The 15874-nt window shown below is 50.3% G+C and overlaps 1 long non-coding RNA gene across 1 annotated transcript; it reads left to right on the forward strand.

The window, feature by feature from the left end:
• The first annotated feature begins 6226 nt into the window (after window positions 1-6226).
• LOC134167219 (uncharacterized) lies at window positions 6227-14953 on the forward strand. The gene is made up of 2 exons (XR_009966139.1): window positions 6227-7553; window positions 12714-14953. It is a non-coding gene; the product is annotated as an uncharacterized LOC134167219 (long non-coding RNA).
• Window positions 14954-15874: the final 921 nt, after the last annotated feature.

The raw sequence follows: 15874 nt of genomic DNA on the forward strand, positions 1-15874 counted from the left end.
ACTGCTTTATCCCTGTCTGCCAGGGTCTCTCCTGCCAGGCTCGGAGCGAGCCTTGCTCTGAGCCAGCGTCTGCTCCCTCTCCCTGTGGGGCTGAGGCAAGAGGGAGCCCCAGGAGACCAAGAGAGCAGCTGCGACTGCTGCAAACAGCAGCACCGAGCCCAGGAAAAGCCTCTTTGGAGGGAGGGAGGGAGGGCGGGCGTCTGCTCCAAAGGGCTTTGAGCACAAGTTCAAAGTGATCTTTGTAACGCGCCGATAAGCTCAGCTCTACAGACGCTGCCTGTTCCTCTGGGCGCTGCTTTACCTCAGGCAGGTAAAGGTGGATTGTATTTGGCTAGCAGGGTTGTGAAGTCGCTATCCAGTCCCCGCGTGGTCATGGAAAGGACTGGGCTTTCAGCCCTGGTCTGTAGGAACACTGGTTAAAGTCAATAGGTGCTGGTGCAGGGTCCTGAGGGTTCATCCCACCTTCTTTTCCTCGGCAGCCTTGTCCAACTATGCAAAAAACATGTGGCAGCCCTGCATTTGCTTGCAAATGCCAGGCCAACATGGGGGCTTGGACTGAAGTGAAGTTGAAGGAGCTGATGTGTGGATGGTGCTCTCTCATAATACAGTGGCTCAAGCTTGCGTGGGTCTTCTGAAAGGTCAAGCTTGGTGACAAAGTGAGAGGGTTGTGATTCGCAGTCCTGGTGCCCTATAGACTCCTGTAAACTGGGTCAGCCTGCGCCTCTATTAGCTCTTACTTGTGTCACGTTTGGTCATTGGAATGTCTTGAGGGATCCATTGCAATAAGTGCTATTCACACACGGAAGATAAAGGCGGTTCCTACCCGGAGCAGCTTACGTGCTCCGCCCAGCTCTCTCCTGTGTCTTGGTGTTAAGTGATCCAGGCACCTGAGCTCCTGCCATTTGCAGAATGCAAAACATCATTACCAGCCAGAAACAATTTGAGGCATGCAGCACAGATTAAACATTTCATTTGCTTTCAAGGGCTACTTGTTGCTTAACTTCTAAATGCAGCCTGTCTTCAGCCCCTATTATATTGCTCTGGACTGCTCTTTGGATCCTAAATCTTGTGATTTTTATTTGGTTTGGAACACACTGATTTACCACTAAGGAATAAATGAAAAGCAAAAGAAAACAGCAGTACTTGTTTGCATAGGCCCTACGTTGTTCTGTGTTCTGCTGCTGCTGAAACAGAAGTGATAAATCCTACTCCCTGGACAGAGAGAGGTTTTTGGGTGGTGGCTGTGTGCAAACAAGGCCAGGGAAGATAAACAAGCAGAAAAATCCAGGTTTTAGGAACTGGCAGTTGAGGATGGGTCAAAGCCAACACACCGTTAATTAGCAATGACATGTTGGTACTGTTTCTGCAAGGCATTTCTGCACCCACAAAGAGGGAAGAGAGATGGATCTCTATGATGGTGTCTGTGGTCAAACTTGGCTGCAATCAGGAATCTGTATAGGTTCTGTGTTGGAAAAGGAGTTTTGTGAAGAGCTCTTCCTGCAGAAAACATGTCCACAGTTCCAGCCAAAAGGGTGGAGGAAGCCTGCCTGTTGGTGTCATCGTCACAGCCGCTGCAGGTGGGAACATTCACTAAGCTTGCTTATTTTAGGGGGCCTGCTTTCAGCAGCAGTTCAGTTCTGAAAATGCAGCTCTGAAAACGCAGCCTTGAGGAGTCTAATACAGCACACACCTCAGACTAGACCAGAGAGAGGGATGCAGAGACTGGAGGTTCTTGTCTCCCTGGTTATGATTTTCAGCTCTGTAGATTAGGCCTGTGTATTGTATAACTGTGACACAGAAGAAATAGCAATGACAATGCCTTGAGTTTTCTTTTCCATCTGGGGAGGAGCCCAGCTAAACCCTCAGTTTCTGAGCTTGCAGAACTCATGTGGAAGGAGAATTTAGTTTCACATTTAGAAATCAAACTCAACCTCAGCTCCCTGAGCAATCAAAACTGTCACAATTTCTCTTCCACCCAGCCCGTGGGGACAGTCTCACTCTTAAAGGGTATCTTCTGGCACCCTGATGAAGTGCAGGGTCTAGGTGTATTGCTGTGCTCACGCCTGAGTAAGGCAAGCAACCTTCATCAGCCCCAGCGGTTACATCTTTGTTGGAACATTTCAGAACCGAGTTACAGCCTCCACTATGGGGTTTGGCTTCACTGTTCAGGTGCTTCCCTAGACATGTGTCCTTGGATGAGCTCAGGACTGGCCAAAGTCTAAACCAGTTTGGCTTGCAGGATTTGTTGCAGCTGCAGCTTCAAATCCAGTCTGGGATGGGTCCCAGTGATGCGAAAAGTGAAGTGCTTCTCACTTCAGCAGGCAGAGTACTCTACTTTCATCCATCTTCTGGAAGAGAGAGGAGAAGCTGCCTTATGTGTGTGCAGTCCTCCAGAGCAAGGTGGGATACGGGTCACAACCAGACTGCTGGGCATTGACTAGCAATGCTGTCAAAGCCTTAGCTTGGATTTCTCTGTTTCCTTGGCCTGGAGCCCCAGAGCTGTGTTTGTGAGAAGAAAACCAGTTTCATCTTCATCCTTGGTGGAAGAAGAAGGCAGGAAAGAGCTTGGATGGACTCTGTCCATTTCTGCTTCAGATATGTTGTGGCAACAGTATGAATAATGCATGTAAGTTTGTCTTTTCTCTCTGGCTGAGGGCAAGCTATCCCAGCTGATAAGAAGTGGAAGCCAAACCTTGTTAAAACCAGTATTAGACTTAGACCTTCATGAGAGCTAGTGCCTAAAGCGATTCCTTTGTTCAAAGCACACTCGGTTAATTAGTGTATTAACTAATTAACCTTCTCAGCATCCCATGTAGGGACTGTCTCCCAAAGGAGGAAACAGAGGCAAAGTGACTCACTAAGACTGGATGCAGGAGCTCAGCAATGTGGCTGTTTAACTGTTTTTTTCCCTTCCCAAGTGATTTTGTTGTTGCTGCTGCTGCCTTATGTACACAGCTCCCCTGAGACAGGAATAGAGGAGTCCAAAGACTCCCAGGAGAGTGCTCAGGCACAGTGAGAATGGTACCACTGAACAAACCTGGAGAAGAATCAATCCAAGTACCCAGAAAAGGCAATTCAGTTCACCCACATGCTCGCACCAACTAAAGGAAAAAAGCTAAGACCATTTATCCTCCTTCACAAGGGAAGTTTTTTTCTCACCAGCAAATGAATAACCCCCTTTGCTTCTTACATTTTCATCCACTCTAAATTTCATGAACCAGAAGCAAAATGGTCAGCGCAGGGAGGTCATGTGAGAGGTGACAGTGGGGCTGTGTTTGTATGGGCTGACTGGGATGTGAACAGATAGGAAGAGTAAGACCTGAAGAGACTCCAGCAAACAGCCAGAGGGGAAGCTCTGATGTCCACCACCTCAAACACATGATGATGAGCAGCTGATTTCCACAGCTTTACAATGTGGTAGGAAAAACCAGAGCTAAAGCACAAGGATAGAGCTCTTCGGTTTGCAACACTCATGACAGCATCGCAGACCCTTTTCTGAGAGTCCTGATCATGAACAGGAATGGGAGTCTTGTTCTCCTCACCCAGCTCTGATCTGAAGTCAGCGACAGCGTTCTTTGCTCTACCCACTATCAAATAGCAACCCTTGGCAGCAAATATATGTGTGTAGAAGAATGAGAACCAACTCCTGCATTCAATGATTTGTCTCTGAGGAAGACAAATGTGTCTCTGGGGCTTGCGCATGGACCCATGTACCTTACCAGTCCTCTGCTTAGGGCTTTCAGATGGGTTTTGCCCTTCACAATACTGGAGGCTTGAACAGCAAGTTGGGAGTGTGTCTTGAATGAGACCTCTGGTGAGGCCACAGCAGCAGCCCCTGGAAGCAGAAAGCAGCAATTCCAAGCAGCCTGCCCTGTAGAAAGGACCCCTTTCATGACCACAGCTTAAGCTACCCCCAGTTTACTAAGCCCAGAATGGAGGCTACAGAAATATCCCCCTGCTCAGCAGCTCCTCCCTTGTCCTTTGTAGAGCTCCAGCATTTTGCTCATATTCACACCTTCCTCTCCCAGCACAAACCATCTCAGCTCTCTCAGGAACCTTGGTGCACAAAACCTGTGCATTCACAATCTCCTTCCTCTTCTTTATGTGGTCAGGTACCTTCTCCTCCATGCTAATAAGCCTCCTAAGCACACACACCCTCTTGTTTATTCTTATTCCCATCTTTCACCCCGTGCACACCCCCATTTGACTAAGATACATTGAACAAGCGGCTTGTGCTGAGGGGCATTTTTGGGTGTGCTGTTATTATCTTCAGCCCCATGTATGTCCCTAACCCCTGCTGCTGCATCTCAGGACCCACCAGCAAGGAGCTGCCTGGCAGATCTAGGGACCCTGTTATTGGGAAAGGCAAAACACCCTGTCTTACAAATGCCTCTTGTCCTGCCTTGTTTGTAACAGGTTTTCACTTAGAATAAGGATAAAAATAACGTTCCTCAGTTTGTCAGGGCTTTTCTACAAGAGAATATTCAGAGCAGGAATCGTTTCTTATTCCTAGTTTCAAGCTAACACGCCGCATGTGGCCATTGCTTGATCTATTGCTACAGGCATCTCTAGAGCTCTTTGGTCTTTATTCTGCAAAGCTGCCTTGCTGTTTTTCCTGGAAGAGTATTGCACAAGAGAATGCAATACCCTTTCAGTGCAAAGTTTTCAAGTGAGCCTTGCCTTCCCAAATCCTATTAAAATAAACCAGATTTGGAGCTTTCAAATAACTCCCAAATTCCCACACTGCAAGGTTAGTATGAAATGCACAGACCTACCTCCAAGATCATACGGCTCCCCACCAAGCCCCTATGAGAAGTTAGGACGGGCATTGATAGAGTTTGCTAGAGGTGATGCTTGATTTCAGGGCCATTTGAAGACTAATCCATCACAGCACATTGCCAAGCAATAAATCCATAACGTTTCTCACCTGGAGATTTTAGGTTACTTTGCCGAAAGTTGGTGAGGAATAATGGTTATTAAAACCAGCTTCAGATTTTAGGTTTTCTCACAGGGTAATTCAAGCTGTTGGCATCACGTTTCTGCTCTGAATTACTCTGCAGAGAAACTGCCCTCACATCTAACCAGATAAAGCTTAGCAGGTCCAACCTCCAGTGCTTAAATTTATCCCACATGAATATGCCACAAAGTGCCTTGTCCAATTAACAACCTTCCTCATAGGATTTTCCTGTAACAACTTCAGAACTATGCGAGGTTTGGCATTTCCAGTTCCCTACATCCTTAGGGGATAGAGCTTGAGGCTGAGAGCTCTCACCCATCCTAAATCCTGGGAATAGTCCTGATTCACATTGCTTGTCTCTTCTACAGAAGCAGAAAGCCCAGGATGTGTTTGATTTGTGTGCTCCTAAGGGTCTTCCTGGGCTGGCTGCTCTCACGCAAGGTCCCAAGGTGCTTGCCTTGCTCTATAAGACTGGTTTTGGTCAGGACTTGAAGGGACTTCACCTGAAATCGGAGGGTAGGATTCATCTGTGCAGCTTGTTGGCTTCTTCAGGAAGGCTGCTAGCCCGGAGCTCAGCCCTGTGCTTTAGGGGGAAGAGGGACGAGTGATGCTTCCCTGGTCCCCCAAGCCGTGGGCTGCAGGGGTCATTGCGGTGTTGGTTTGTGGAAGGGCAGAAAGATGAAAGCCATGGAGCTCAGGAGGGGAGCGCAGCCTGGAGCCCCGTCCTCCATGGTGCACAGCCTGCCGCTGCCTGGTGCGCTTGGGAGTGCAGAGGCATCGCCGCAGGGCAGCCCAGACCCTGCACAGGCCTCGGCCATGCGGCTCCGTTTCTGACACAGGCTTGTCCGGAATGGAGCCAGCGAGGCAACCTCCATCACTGCTCCCTCCCTCCTCACCGCAGGTGCCGGAGGGATCCAGGCTGCCGAGGCCATGCTGCTGCCAAGCCGCTGTCCCCAAGGCCTCCTCGCCTGCTCCGGGTTCCTCTCCCCCTCCCCGCGGGTGTTATTTACACCGTTTCCTGCCCGGGGAAGTTCAGGAGTTTGACGTTCCCGGTTGGCTTCCGCTCTCCTGCCTGGCTCCCATCGGGAGCTCTCGCAGAGCCCCAGCCCTGCTCTGCAGGCGCCCAGCAGCACCAGCGGGCAGCAGGGAGGTGCCAGCCAGGCCTGGGCAAGGAGCCGTACCCCCATCAGCCCGCACAACTCGAGCTCGGCCGGCCTGGGAGAGCCGGCGAACGCGGCCCCGTGTCCATCCCTCCGCATGGGTGGAAGGGAGGACGCGCCCGGGCATCGCTGCCGGGCTTTTGGGTTCCTGCCGAATCGACGCCCTCCCCTCTCCCTCCCTTCTCCCCCCCTCGTCCTTCCCACGCGCTCCCGCCTGGCCTGCGCCTCCCCTCCCTTCCCTTCTCCCTCCCATCCCGCAGCAAACAAAATGGCTGCTGCATGGCCATTTTGTTTTCCGTCTGGAAAGGGGGAAGCCAGGACGCTGAGACTTGGCTCTTTTTTGGAGCCCAACTCTCCCGTCTCTACGTGGCACCGGCTGTAGTGAGAGAGGGGAAAAAAAAGAGCGAGAGAGAGAAAAAAAAGGACCTTTTGGAACGAGACCAAAGTCAGAGGCAGAGAGTGGGTAGTTTTGGCGTATGTTGAGCACTGAAAATGCCTGGAATTGCCAAACTGAGCTTTTGTACTAGCAGCGTAACGGCTACCCGGTGCCTGCAGCGTCGCAGGGCTGCACGGTATAGCCGGACGGAAAGGTTTGTTCGCTATACTCAATAAAACAGCCCTCCTTTCTTCTGTGTTTATAAAGTACCAGAGAGCACTGTTGTCTCATTTGCTTTTGGACGGGCGGATGGCTTTACACATCGGCTTGGTATGATTAGAGCTGGTCAGTGCCGGACGGTAACGTTTTAACCTGTTGTGTGTCCTCTTGCTGTTGGTGACTCTGATACCCGACCTGGATTTAACTGATGTGATCCGGAGGATCGGCTTGGTTTTCTGTAGGCATTTCTCTTTTGTTTACTGCCTTCTTGCCTCGAAAGTTTTCCTCTCAGGAATACAAAATCTTAATTTAAATGTTAAAAGAAAGAGCTGTTTCTGGCTTTTTTTTTTTTTTTTTTTAAGCCCTCGCTTTTCTCACGGGGATGGAGCTGAACTGTGTTCACAAGCTGCTTACTGCACCAGCCTGTGTATCCTGCACACGTTAAGGTGTGACACACGACAGAGACGCCATCAACAGTAACATGCCTCGAAAAGTTTAAGGGAACTTGGTGCTGTTACCATACAATTTTGCGCAGAAACGTGGCAAAAATACCACAGAATGTGCCAAATAAAAGTGATTTGTTTTTTGGTTCTTTCAAGTGAATCTGCGTTTCCTGCCGTAGCCTGGATGTCTTGGAGGTAGTGGCCACGTCTCTTCGCTCGCAGCCGTTCGGATCTCAGTCAAGTGGCATGGGTGGGATCGGGCTCTGCTCAGGCATCGCTGTTGGAGCCATCGTCCTGCCTTCCCCTGAGGGGCTGCCCAGCCATCGGGAGAGGAGCGGACGCTTGCAGAGAGGAGCTGGGAGCAGAAAGAGGTGAAATCGCTTTTCTCGCACAGAAAGGTATTTGCCTCCGTGTCTGCTTTAGCTTGACAATGTGCAGGATTGCATGGGCGACGGTGGCCCCGGAGCCAGGGCTGCATGTGTGGGCGCTGGGCGGGCGGTTTGCATGGCAAATCCAAGGGTTGGGGTCCAAAGCTGCGGCAGGGGTGGACGTTAACTGCACCTTTTGTGGGCAACTTCGGAGCTGAGCATCGCGCAGGAAACAGTATTCATGGAAGAGCTTTATAGAGGGTTACAGGCAAGGATCTTCTTTCTTTCGGTTTGTAACGTACAGAATTGAGGATGGAGCAGGTACAAATAAAGCAGGAAGATAATTTTTTTCTCTTACATCTCTTGATTTTTAGTATTTTTGGATATTTTGTAGTATTTCAGGAACATCACATTATGAAATAGCAGTAACACCCGCTTTACGGCAAAAATCCTTGGAATTCTTTTCCTTCAGGAGTGTAAATTCTATGTTAATTTACAAGGAACATACATGAACATTTAGAAAAACAAATGCTACCTTTGTGGCCACCTTTGTAATGGATTTAGGAAGGGTTAATAAAAGATAAGGCACATAACAAGCAGGTTACCAATGCCTGTATTATACATGATAATACCAGATTCGCTAATGACGATCCAGATGTTTATAAACATCTGACAGGACTCAAGACAACCCCGAACAGATGAGTGGCTACTTAGTAAGATACTTGCTAATTGCTTTATAGTAAATGCTTAAATGCTATGACAACGTTGATACGGAATACTACCTACGTCATGAAAAGAGCACGGAGGAAAAGCATTGCCGAGGCTATTGCAGGAATGAACTTTAACCATTTTGACTTCTCTTTCCCTTTCCTCTTTTGAATCGTGATATTTCCATATCGACCCCAGGATGCGGGGTCTGGAAGGACACTTGGCCGGCCTGTGAGGAGTTCGAAGCGGTTTGTCCCCGTGGCCAGGCTGGCAGATGTCATTTGGTGCCTTTCCCGCGGCGCGGGGTGTGCTCAGGATGGGGTTTTGGGGCTCTTTGTGTGTTTTCTGTGAGCGGGTTTCTGGCTGCCGGCCGGCAGCCGCGCGGCTCTGAGCGCCGCTCTGTGCAGCCGCACACCGCGGCGCCGCTGGGAAAGCTGTTGGAAACCTTCCCCGCTCCTTTTTGGTTTCATTTATTTGGGGTTTGTTCCGTTTGGGGTGGGTTTTTTTGGCTGTTTGCTTTGAATTTACCCACTCCGGCGACGCGGCGAGGGGAGGACGGGAAGTCACCGCCGGCCTCCCTACAGGCTAAGCTGAGGAAACAAAATGGCCGACAGGCAGCCATTTTGTGCCCACGCAGGCTTCGCCTTGGCCGGGCTGGTTCTGCCCCAGTCCTCCCATGCTCCATGAGGCTGGAAAACCTCTCGGCGGCTCAGGGCCCTGGTTTCCTGCTGGGAAGCCCTGCCTGTCCCCAGCACGTTTTGGCACCGACACGCGGGGCCGCGGCTATACAAAGGCTGAAAGCAGTGTCTGCTTTTTAAAGGAGCTACTGCTGTTTCATGGTTGCCTCCTCCCCCTCCTCCTCCACTTCATTCAGTGCTCCTTAATAAACCAGATCAGCTCCTCCAAGCTCCGGAGCCTTTCCAACTCCTCTCCGAGGCAGCCCTGTTCTAAAGGCAGAGACTTGGCCGTGCTCGGGCATCCCTGGTCTGGAGATGCTTTGAACTCTGGGGGACATCACTTGGGTCCATGGGCTGTCATCCCGAGCCCCCCTGCTCACTGAAGGACAGCTGTACATCACCTTTTCCTCCCCAAAATGGGTCTGAAACCTCATTGGAAATGACTTTTCTGCCAGCCTGGAGGATCTTGCTGTGAAGAAACATACTCATCCTTTACCTGCCAATGTGCCTCACCGCTCTAAGAGGCTCTGTGCACTAGGACTGTGCTGTGGCACACTGAGCACAGGGACCACCCTCAGGTTCCTCGCAGACTTCAGTTTTTCTCACAAAAATCCCATTTGGTGAAGTTTGAAGGACTCGTGTGAATCTGGAAGGGGCAAAGGGCAGTGCTACTGCCTTAGGGTCTACCCAGAAAACAGTGGATTTCAAACACATCCAGTTCTTAGCAGTCAGGTATCCGAAGATCTTCAAAACCTGAGCTTAAATAACTTGGAAGGCAGTGAGAAGCTTTGGGGTGTAGGCTTCTGCCTCCTACAGCCCCTCTTGGCTGTTCTACCCAGCATTTTCCTCAGCTGCATCACATTCAGGTGCTTGTAAATCCAATGCTTCAGCAGAGATAGGCTAGAAGGGAAGGCTTTGTGTCTGGAAAGCAGGGCAGAGCTGGAATGCAGCTCTCCTTGGTGATTGCCATGGGATTTGTGCAGGGAATCTCTGTAGAGACGGAGTTTGCACAAATCTGATGGTTGCACGGGTATATGACTAATTCATAATGCGTCTCTGTGAAACCCCAGCAGGGTTTTATCATTGAGCTGTTATCCAGAATGTGTGTGAGGATGTCTCTCCCAGGATCTGTGGTTCTCCTGCAGATATTGAAACAGAACATCATCCTTAACCTCTCCATCAAAGACAGCTGGGGGACATGGACATCAGTCTGTCCTAACATGGTCAAGGCTGGCCCGGGCAAACCATTGCCCTGGCATTATGACCAGAGACTGGAGCAGGGCTTCCCAAGGCTGGAGCCAGCGTCAGCTTTACCATGGACTTTCTTTATGATCTTAGATAGGTTTGGTCACCTCTCTGCTTCTCTTCCTTTCCCCATCCTGTGTCTTGATGGTTTAGACCTCAAACCATCAGGAGAGGGGCTTGCTGTCACTGCAATTGGTACAGCACCTAGCACGAACAAGAGTGACAGGGATGCTATGGGGATGCTGGGGAGGGACTCTTCATTAGGGACTGTAGTGACAGGACAAGAGGTAACGGGTTCAAACTGAAACAGATTGGATCTAAGGAGGAAATTCTTTCCTGTTAGGGTGGTGAGGCACTGGAATGGGTTGCCCAGGGAAGTTGTGAATGCTCCATCCCTGGCAGTGTTCAAGGCCAGGTTGGACGAAGCCTTGCGTGGCATGCTTTAGTGTGAGGTGTCCCTGCCCATGGCAGGGGGGTTGGAACTGGATGATCTTGAGGTCCTTTCCAACCCATAACTATTCTATGACAGCAAAGGTAAGGCTAGGATGGTCACAGGGATCCTTACCACGTGTAGTATTCCTAAATCCTCCTGTTTGACTCCTTTCTTCACAGATCCTGGCAGGATCAGGATTGCAAAGTCAGCAGCTGGGTATTCCCCAAACCTCTACTCATTAAGACAATTATTCTAATTAAACCTCCTGTTTTCAGGATTACTGATAGAAGTCAGAAGGGATTTTTTTTTCACCTCTCCATGTATAATTGGACCTATGGGAACTAGGAGTTATTTAATGCAATTTCCCACCCACGGTTTGAGGTTGGCCTAAAAAACACCTCTTCTCTGCAATGGTAGCAAGAGTGACCTTTTAGATGCCTGGCCTATACCTGGCCTATACATCTTGCTTATATGTTTAAAACAATATAAGCCACTGGACTGGCAATCAGGAAGAATTGTTCCCCCAGGTCAGGTGCCACAAGTGTCTTTGGAGATGATGATTTTCTGCATCACCCAGTGTGATCACCCAGACCATCCACATCCCCAGGCCTCTGCCATGGCAGCGATCACAGGCTTTCTTGCCACCATGGTCCCTTCTGGTTCATGCCTGTGACACTGGCTTAATTCTTGGAAAGCTGAAACACTTCAGGCTAAACTCATTCTTCTGTCCCTGATGAGGCAGAGTGGTCTGTGACACACTGGATGGACCTTTAGGCTGACTATCCTTGGTGTTGTACGTGCTACAGAGGGATGTACAGCCTCTGTGCATCATTTTTTATGCCAGTAAAATAGGAAGAGTAATACTTCCCATCAGAAGGCTGTTTGGGATGCAAGGTACTTGGCGCTGTGGGTGGGCTGGGTACTGAAATGCTGTAGGAATCAGTCCCGCAACATTGATTTTCTGATGCTGTTTGTACCCTGTCACACTAGGAGAGGCCTGGGCCAGATGGCCTGGCACAGTAGGTTACCCCTTGTGAAGGCTGGGTTTGTCAAAGGAAATTAAGAGAATTACCTGGACCGTGTTGAACAGCAGTGAGAAGGACTTCAGAGAGCCCTGCAAAGGAACAGGGGCACTTTCCAAACCTCGCTGCACAGATATCCTCCTACCCCTGCCATCCGGAACTGTCACCTCGAGGATCTCAGCTGCCACAGCTCACCAAACCTTGGGGAATGTCACTTACTCAGGCTGTTGCTGTTAGCTGGGGAAGCACAAAGCACCAGGCGGCCTCTGTCTCCTTGGGGACTTCTGCCTTAGCGCCTGCCTGTCCCACCACAGCACTCAGCAGAGCCTGGGGCCACCTCCTGCTGAGACCTGGGGAAAGTCCTCCTTTGGGGCTCCATTGTGCTGCACACACAGCCCGCTTGATGTGCTGCGTGTGGCTCCCTTTTCATTATGGCTTTCTTTCATCTCCAAGGGAATGATTTCTCATGGCAAAAGAACCTTTTTAAACTACCAGCTTAGTACCTTGCTTCTGTGTTTGGACGTACAGAGAATGAGAAAGTCTCAGAAGGTGAGCCAAGGGCTCAGGGGTTAGCCGGTCTGTCTCAGATCCATGCTAATACCGCCTGGCTGTGCTGTAGCATTAAAGGGACACCAAGCCTGCATGTTGCACTCATTTGTTTAGGAAATGAGATCTGCCTTGATGTGCTCGATACCATTACATCTGCAGCCTAAAAGCTTCCTTGTAGTCAGTTATTTCTAATCTGCTCAATTCCCTGGAGTGCATGGCAGCTAAATGGATGGATTCTCTTATCTGGGCTGGCAGGTTTGTTCTAGATACGGTGTGTGTTCAAGAGGTGAGGTCAGCCTGGCTGTATGTTACTTGGCATGACTGCAGTTCCAGGAGAGCTCTGCTATCTGCAGGTATGGCCCTGGGTTCCAAGGGGAGGGCTGCCGCTTCCGTAAGCCCTTGGGTGCATAAAGTTTGTTATTGCCAAGGATAAAGGATAGCCCAAGCGGACTGAAGAAGGTTTAAAGAAGGAAAGGGAGCTCCAGGACAAGCTGGGTATGAGAATCCTTTCCCTAACATCACGAAGTCTGATGGATTTTCACGTTTCTCTTCACAGGAGCTTCGGAGTAGCCAACACCTGAATCAGGATCATCTCACTGCCTTAGAGTGCCATGGTCCCAAGCTGTCCTTGAGGCTGAGGTAGTAGATTGAATAGTTGTGGAGTCCGGTCCTCCCTTTGAGCTAACTATACAATCTACTGTCTTTCCTAAGGAGACAGTCAGGTCTTCAGTTCTCATCTACACCAGGCGTGGAGGCAGGTGGTGCGAGTAATGCAAAGCCAGTGATACGGCGTGCATCAGCCAAGACCTCTGTACTGCTCTGTGGAGGTGAGGTAGTAGGTTGTATAGTTTGGTGGGAGGGATTTTATCCCATTTCAGGTGATAACTATACAGTCTATTGCCTTCCTTAAAGAGCAGCAAAACCTCTGGAGGACTGGCTCAGCCACGTTGGTCCTGAGGCATCACTTCTCTCTGTTGAGGGTCCCAAAACACAGCACAGCATTGTCGAACAGCTCGGTGGCTCTTCTCTTACAGCACCCAGGACTGTGTTCTTCCAGGGACTGCTCCATGCCTCAGCTATGCCTATGGAGCCACCCTCCTGCATAAAATCAATCTGTTTCATGGGTGCAAGAGAAACAATGAATTGAGCTGGTGCATCAGCTTCTGGTGTTCAGTACTGTTCTTTTTTGCAGGAGATGGGCTCAAGCTGTAAATGGTTTAAATGTGCTGTTCTTTTCTGGTCTATCCTCAAGTGTGAAGGGGAGTGGGTGCTTTGGTACAAAGAGGATAGATCTGAGCACCCAATTCTGAAGCCTGGGTTAAAAACTAGATCCAAGAGGGTGCTTATCCTGTAGACTCAAAGCCTTGAGAGCTGATCCAATTTGGCTGGTTGGTCCCACTCAGGAAACGCATTCTGGTTTGGACAAGTTCCCATCTTTGCCATGGTATAGAGTTAGAGGGTGGTTGTTTCTGGTTTGATAATCCATATCAACCTAACACTAATACACAGACCCTGGTGAGGAGACTAGGGCTCCTGTGTACTTACATAGGATAAGCCACTGGTTCAGACTAACAGCCTGTCCTAGAGGGGAGACAGGTAAGGAAGAGATGTAAGCCAAAGGGAGCAAGTCCTAATCCTTTTGGGTTCTCCCAGGCAGGTAGTACTGTCATATGCCAACAGACATGAGCAGACAGCCTGCTCCAGAGCTCTGGCACTTGACCAGGGGCAGGGAATTGTTATTTCTTCTCTTTCTTAGGAGCAGATGGGACTAACCCTCTGCTAGATGCAAGAGCAAGTAGGATCGAGCTGTAACACGATCAGGGCTGCATCAGTTCCTCAAGACTGAAGGCCACCTCAGGCCATTATCACTGCCATCTCACTGCCATGGAGACGGGAGAGATCCGAGACATCAGGGAGCGAGGGCAAGCAGAGGCCACCTTCTCAGATGATGTGGGAGGAAGAGACCTGCAAAAAGAAACTGGAGCCCTCCAATTTCACCCTGAGCAAACGCACAGGGAGACCCAGACCTGACTGCTTGGGCCGTGGGGCTCCCCAGAAATGAAGCAGCTTGGTTAAGGCTCCTCTGCTTCCTGGGATAGGGTGTAGCTGTGGTGAGGCTGGGATGGGACTTGCTCAGGCTGGGCAGCAGCTGGTGGGTGGGGATGCCGCAGTGTCTAGTGGTGAAGGAATGCAGCCCTCGCTCCATAAATCTGGCTCTTCAACAGTCCTGGTGACGTGCTGTGCAAAACTACAGCCTGGTCCTCTCAGATGCATTATTATCCTCTAGCTGCTTGCTAAGGGGCAGGGCTCCTACCCACAAATCGCTTGGAAGGGACCAAAATAGCACCAGAAGCATGGGAACAGAGCATATCCACTTCGTGTTTAACAAGGGGGAATGCGTTTAAACTCAAACCGGGGAACTTCAGGTTGGATATAAGGCAGAAGCTCTTCCCTGTGAGGGTGCTGAGGCGCTGGCACAGGGTGCCCAGAGAAGCTGTGGCTGCCCCATCCCTGGCAGTGTTCAAGGGCAGGTTGGACACAGGGGCTTGGAGCAAGCTGCTCTAGTGGAAGGGGTCCCTGCCCGTGGGAGGGGTTGGAACTGCATGAGTTTTAAGGTCCCTTCCAACCCAAAACATGCTATGATTCTATAAGAACCAATCCTGTGTGTCCCAGGTGAAATCAGTTCAGTCCCCTCCATTGCATTGATGCTCATGCAGGGAATCTCGAGTGATGAAGCTGCGCTATCTGGAAGCCATGAATAAAATATTACTGGAGAGATTCTCTTCTGCAAATGAACTTGGTTTGACTTCTTTAAACAGCATCTTCTGACTGCCTTGAAGGGAGCTTGGTTGGTGAACTGGGACCTCGAGAGGGGTGGCCAGGGTTCCTGACTGTGTCACTGACTAGATTCTCTGTTTGACCAAGACCCTGAGCATGAAAGGGAAGCCACAGCTGGGACACGATAAGGATGTGGAGCAGATTGAGTTGGTCAAGCAGCTAAGACCATTCATTTTTGGCTGTCAGTAGGTGCTTTCCTGGGCCAACCCAAATCCTGTTGCGAAGGCCTAATCTTCCTCATCCCCAGTCAGCTCAAGGGCTGCAGGCTGGGCTTCTCTCTGCCTTAGGTAGTCCTTGCTGTAAGCATGCTCATAAGAGATACCAGCAACAGGAGAACATGGGAACTTCAGGCTCCACCAGCCCATCATCTTGTCCCAACTAAGCCACAGCTAGAGCTCAGAAACCAGCCAAGGCAATATTTAGTGTCTCTAAAGCTTCCCACTGTATGGGAAAGGGCAGCCTCTGCCCAGGAGGAGGCTCAGCAGGCTTATAACTGTCGATATATGGGATAGCCAGACTCACTGCCCAGGGTCCCACAGCACAGCTCAGGGGGGGCAGCAATGCCATCACTAGCCACAGTGGCAAGCAGGGGTATGTGCCTTCTTCTAGCAAAAGGAAGGTACAAGAGGGTTTTCAACCCAAACACTCCAAGGGAATTTGGCAGCCAGCATCACAGCCCCAGCTGAAACCCCTCAGGATGGGGCATGTGCTTCCCCAGCCCTTCCAAGTCACCATATTCAGGGGAAACATCAGCATCCAAAGTCAAGCAACCTCCTCTCGTTCAACCAGCACCAGGCGTATCCCTCTCCCTGCTGGGAAACAGGGCCCTGGGGTCGGGAGAACCAAGTAGGTGGAGTTGATGCAGCAGCCAGGCCTTAT

This window comes from Pezoporus occidentalis, unplaced genomic scaffold (genome assembly GCF_034315485.1).
Source record: "Pezoporus occidentalis ecotype Australia unplaced genomic scaffold, CSIRO_AGI_Poc_V1 ctg280, whole genome shotgun sequence".
Taxonomy (NCBI): Eukaryota; Metazoa; Chordata; class Aves; order Psittaciformes; family Psittacidae; genus Pezoporus; species Pezoporus occidentalis.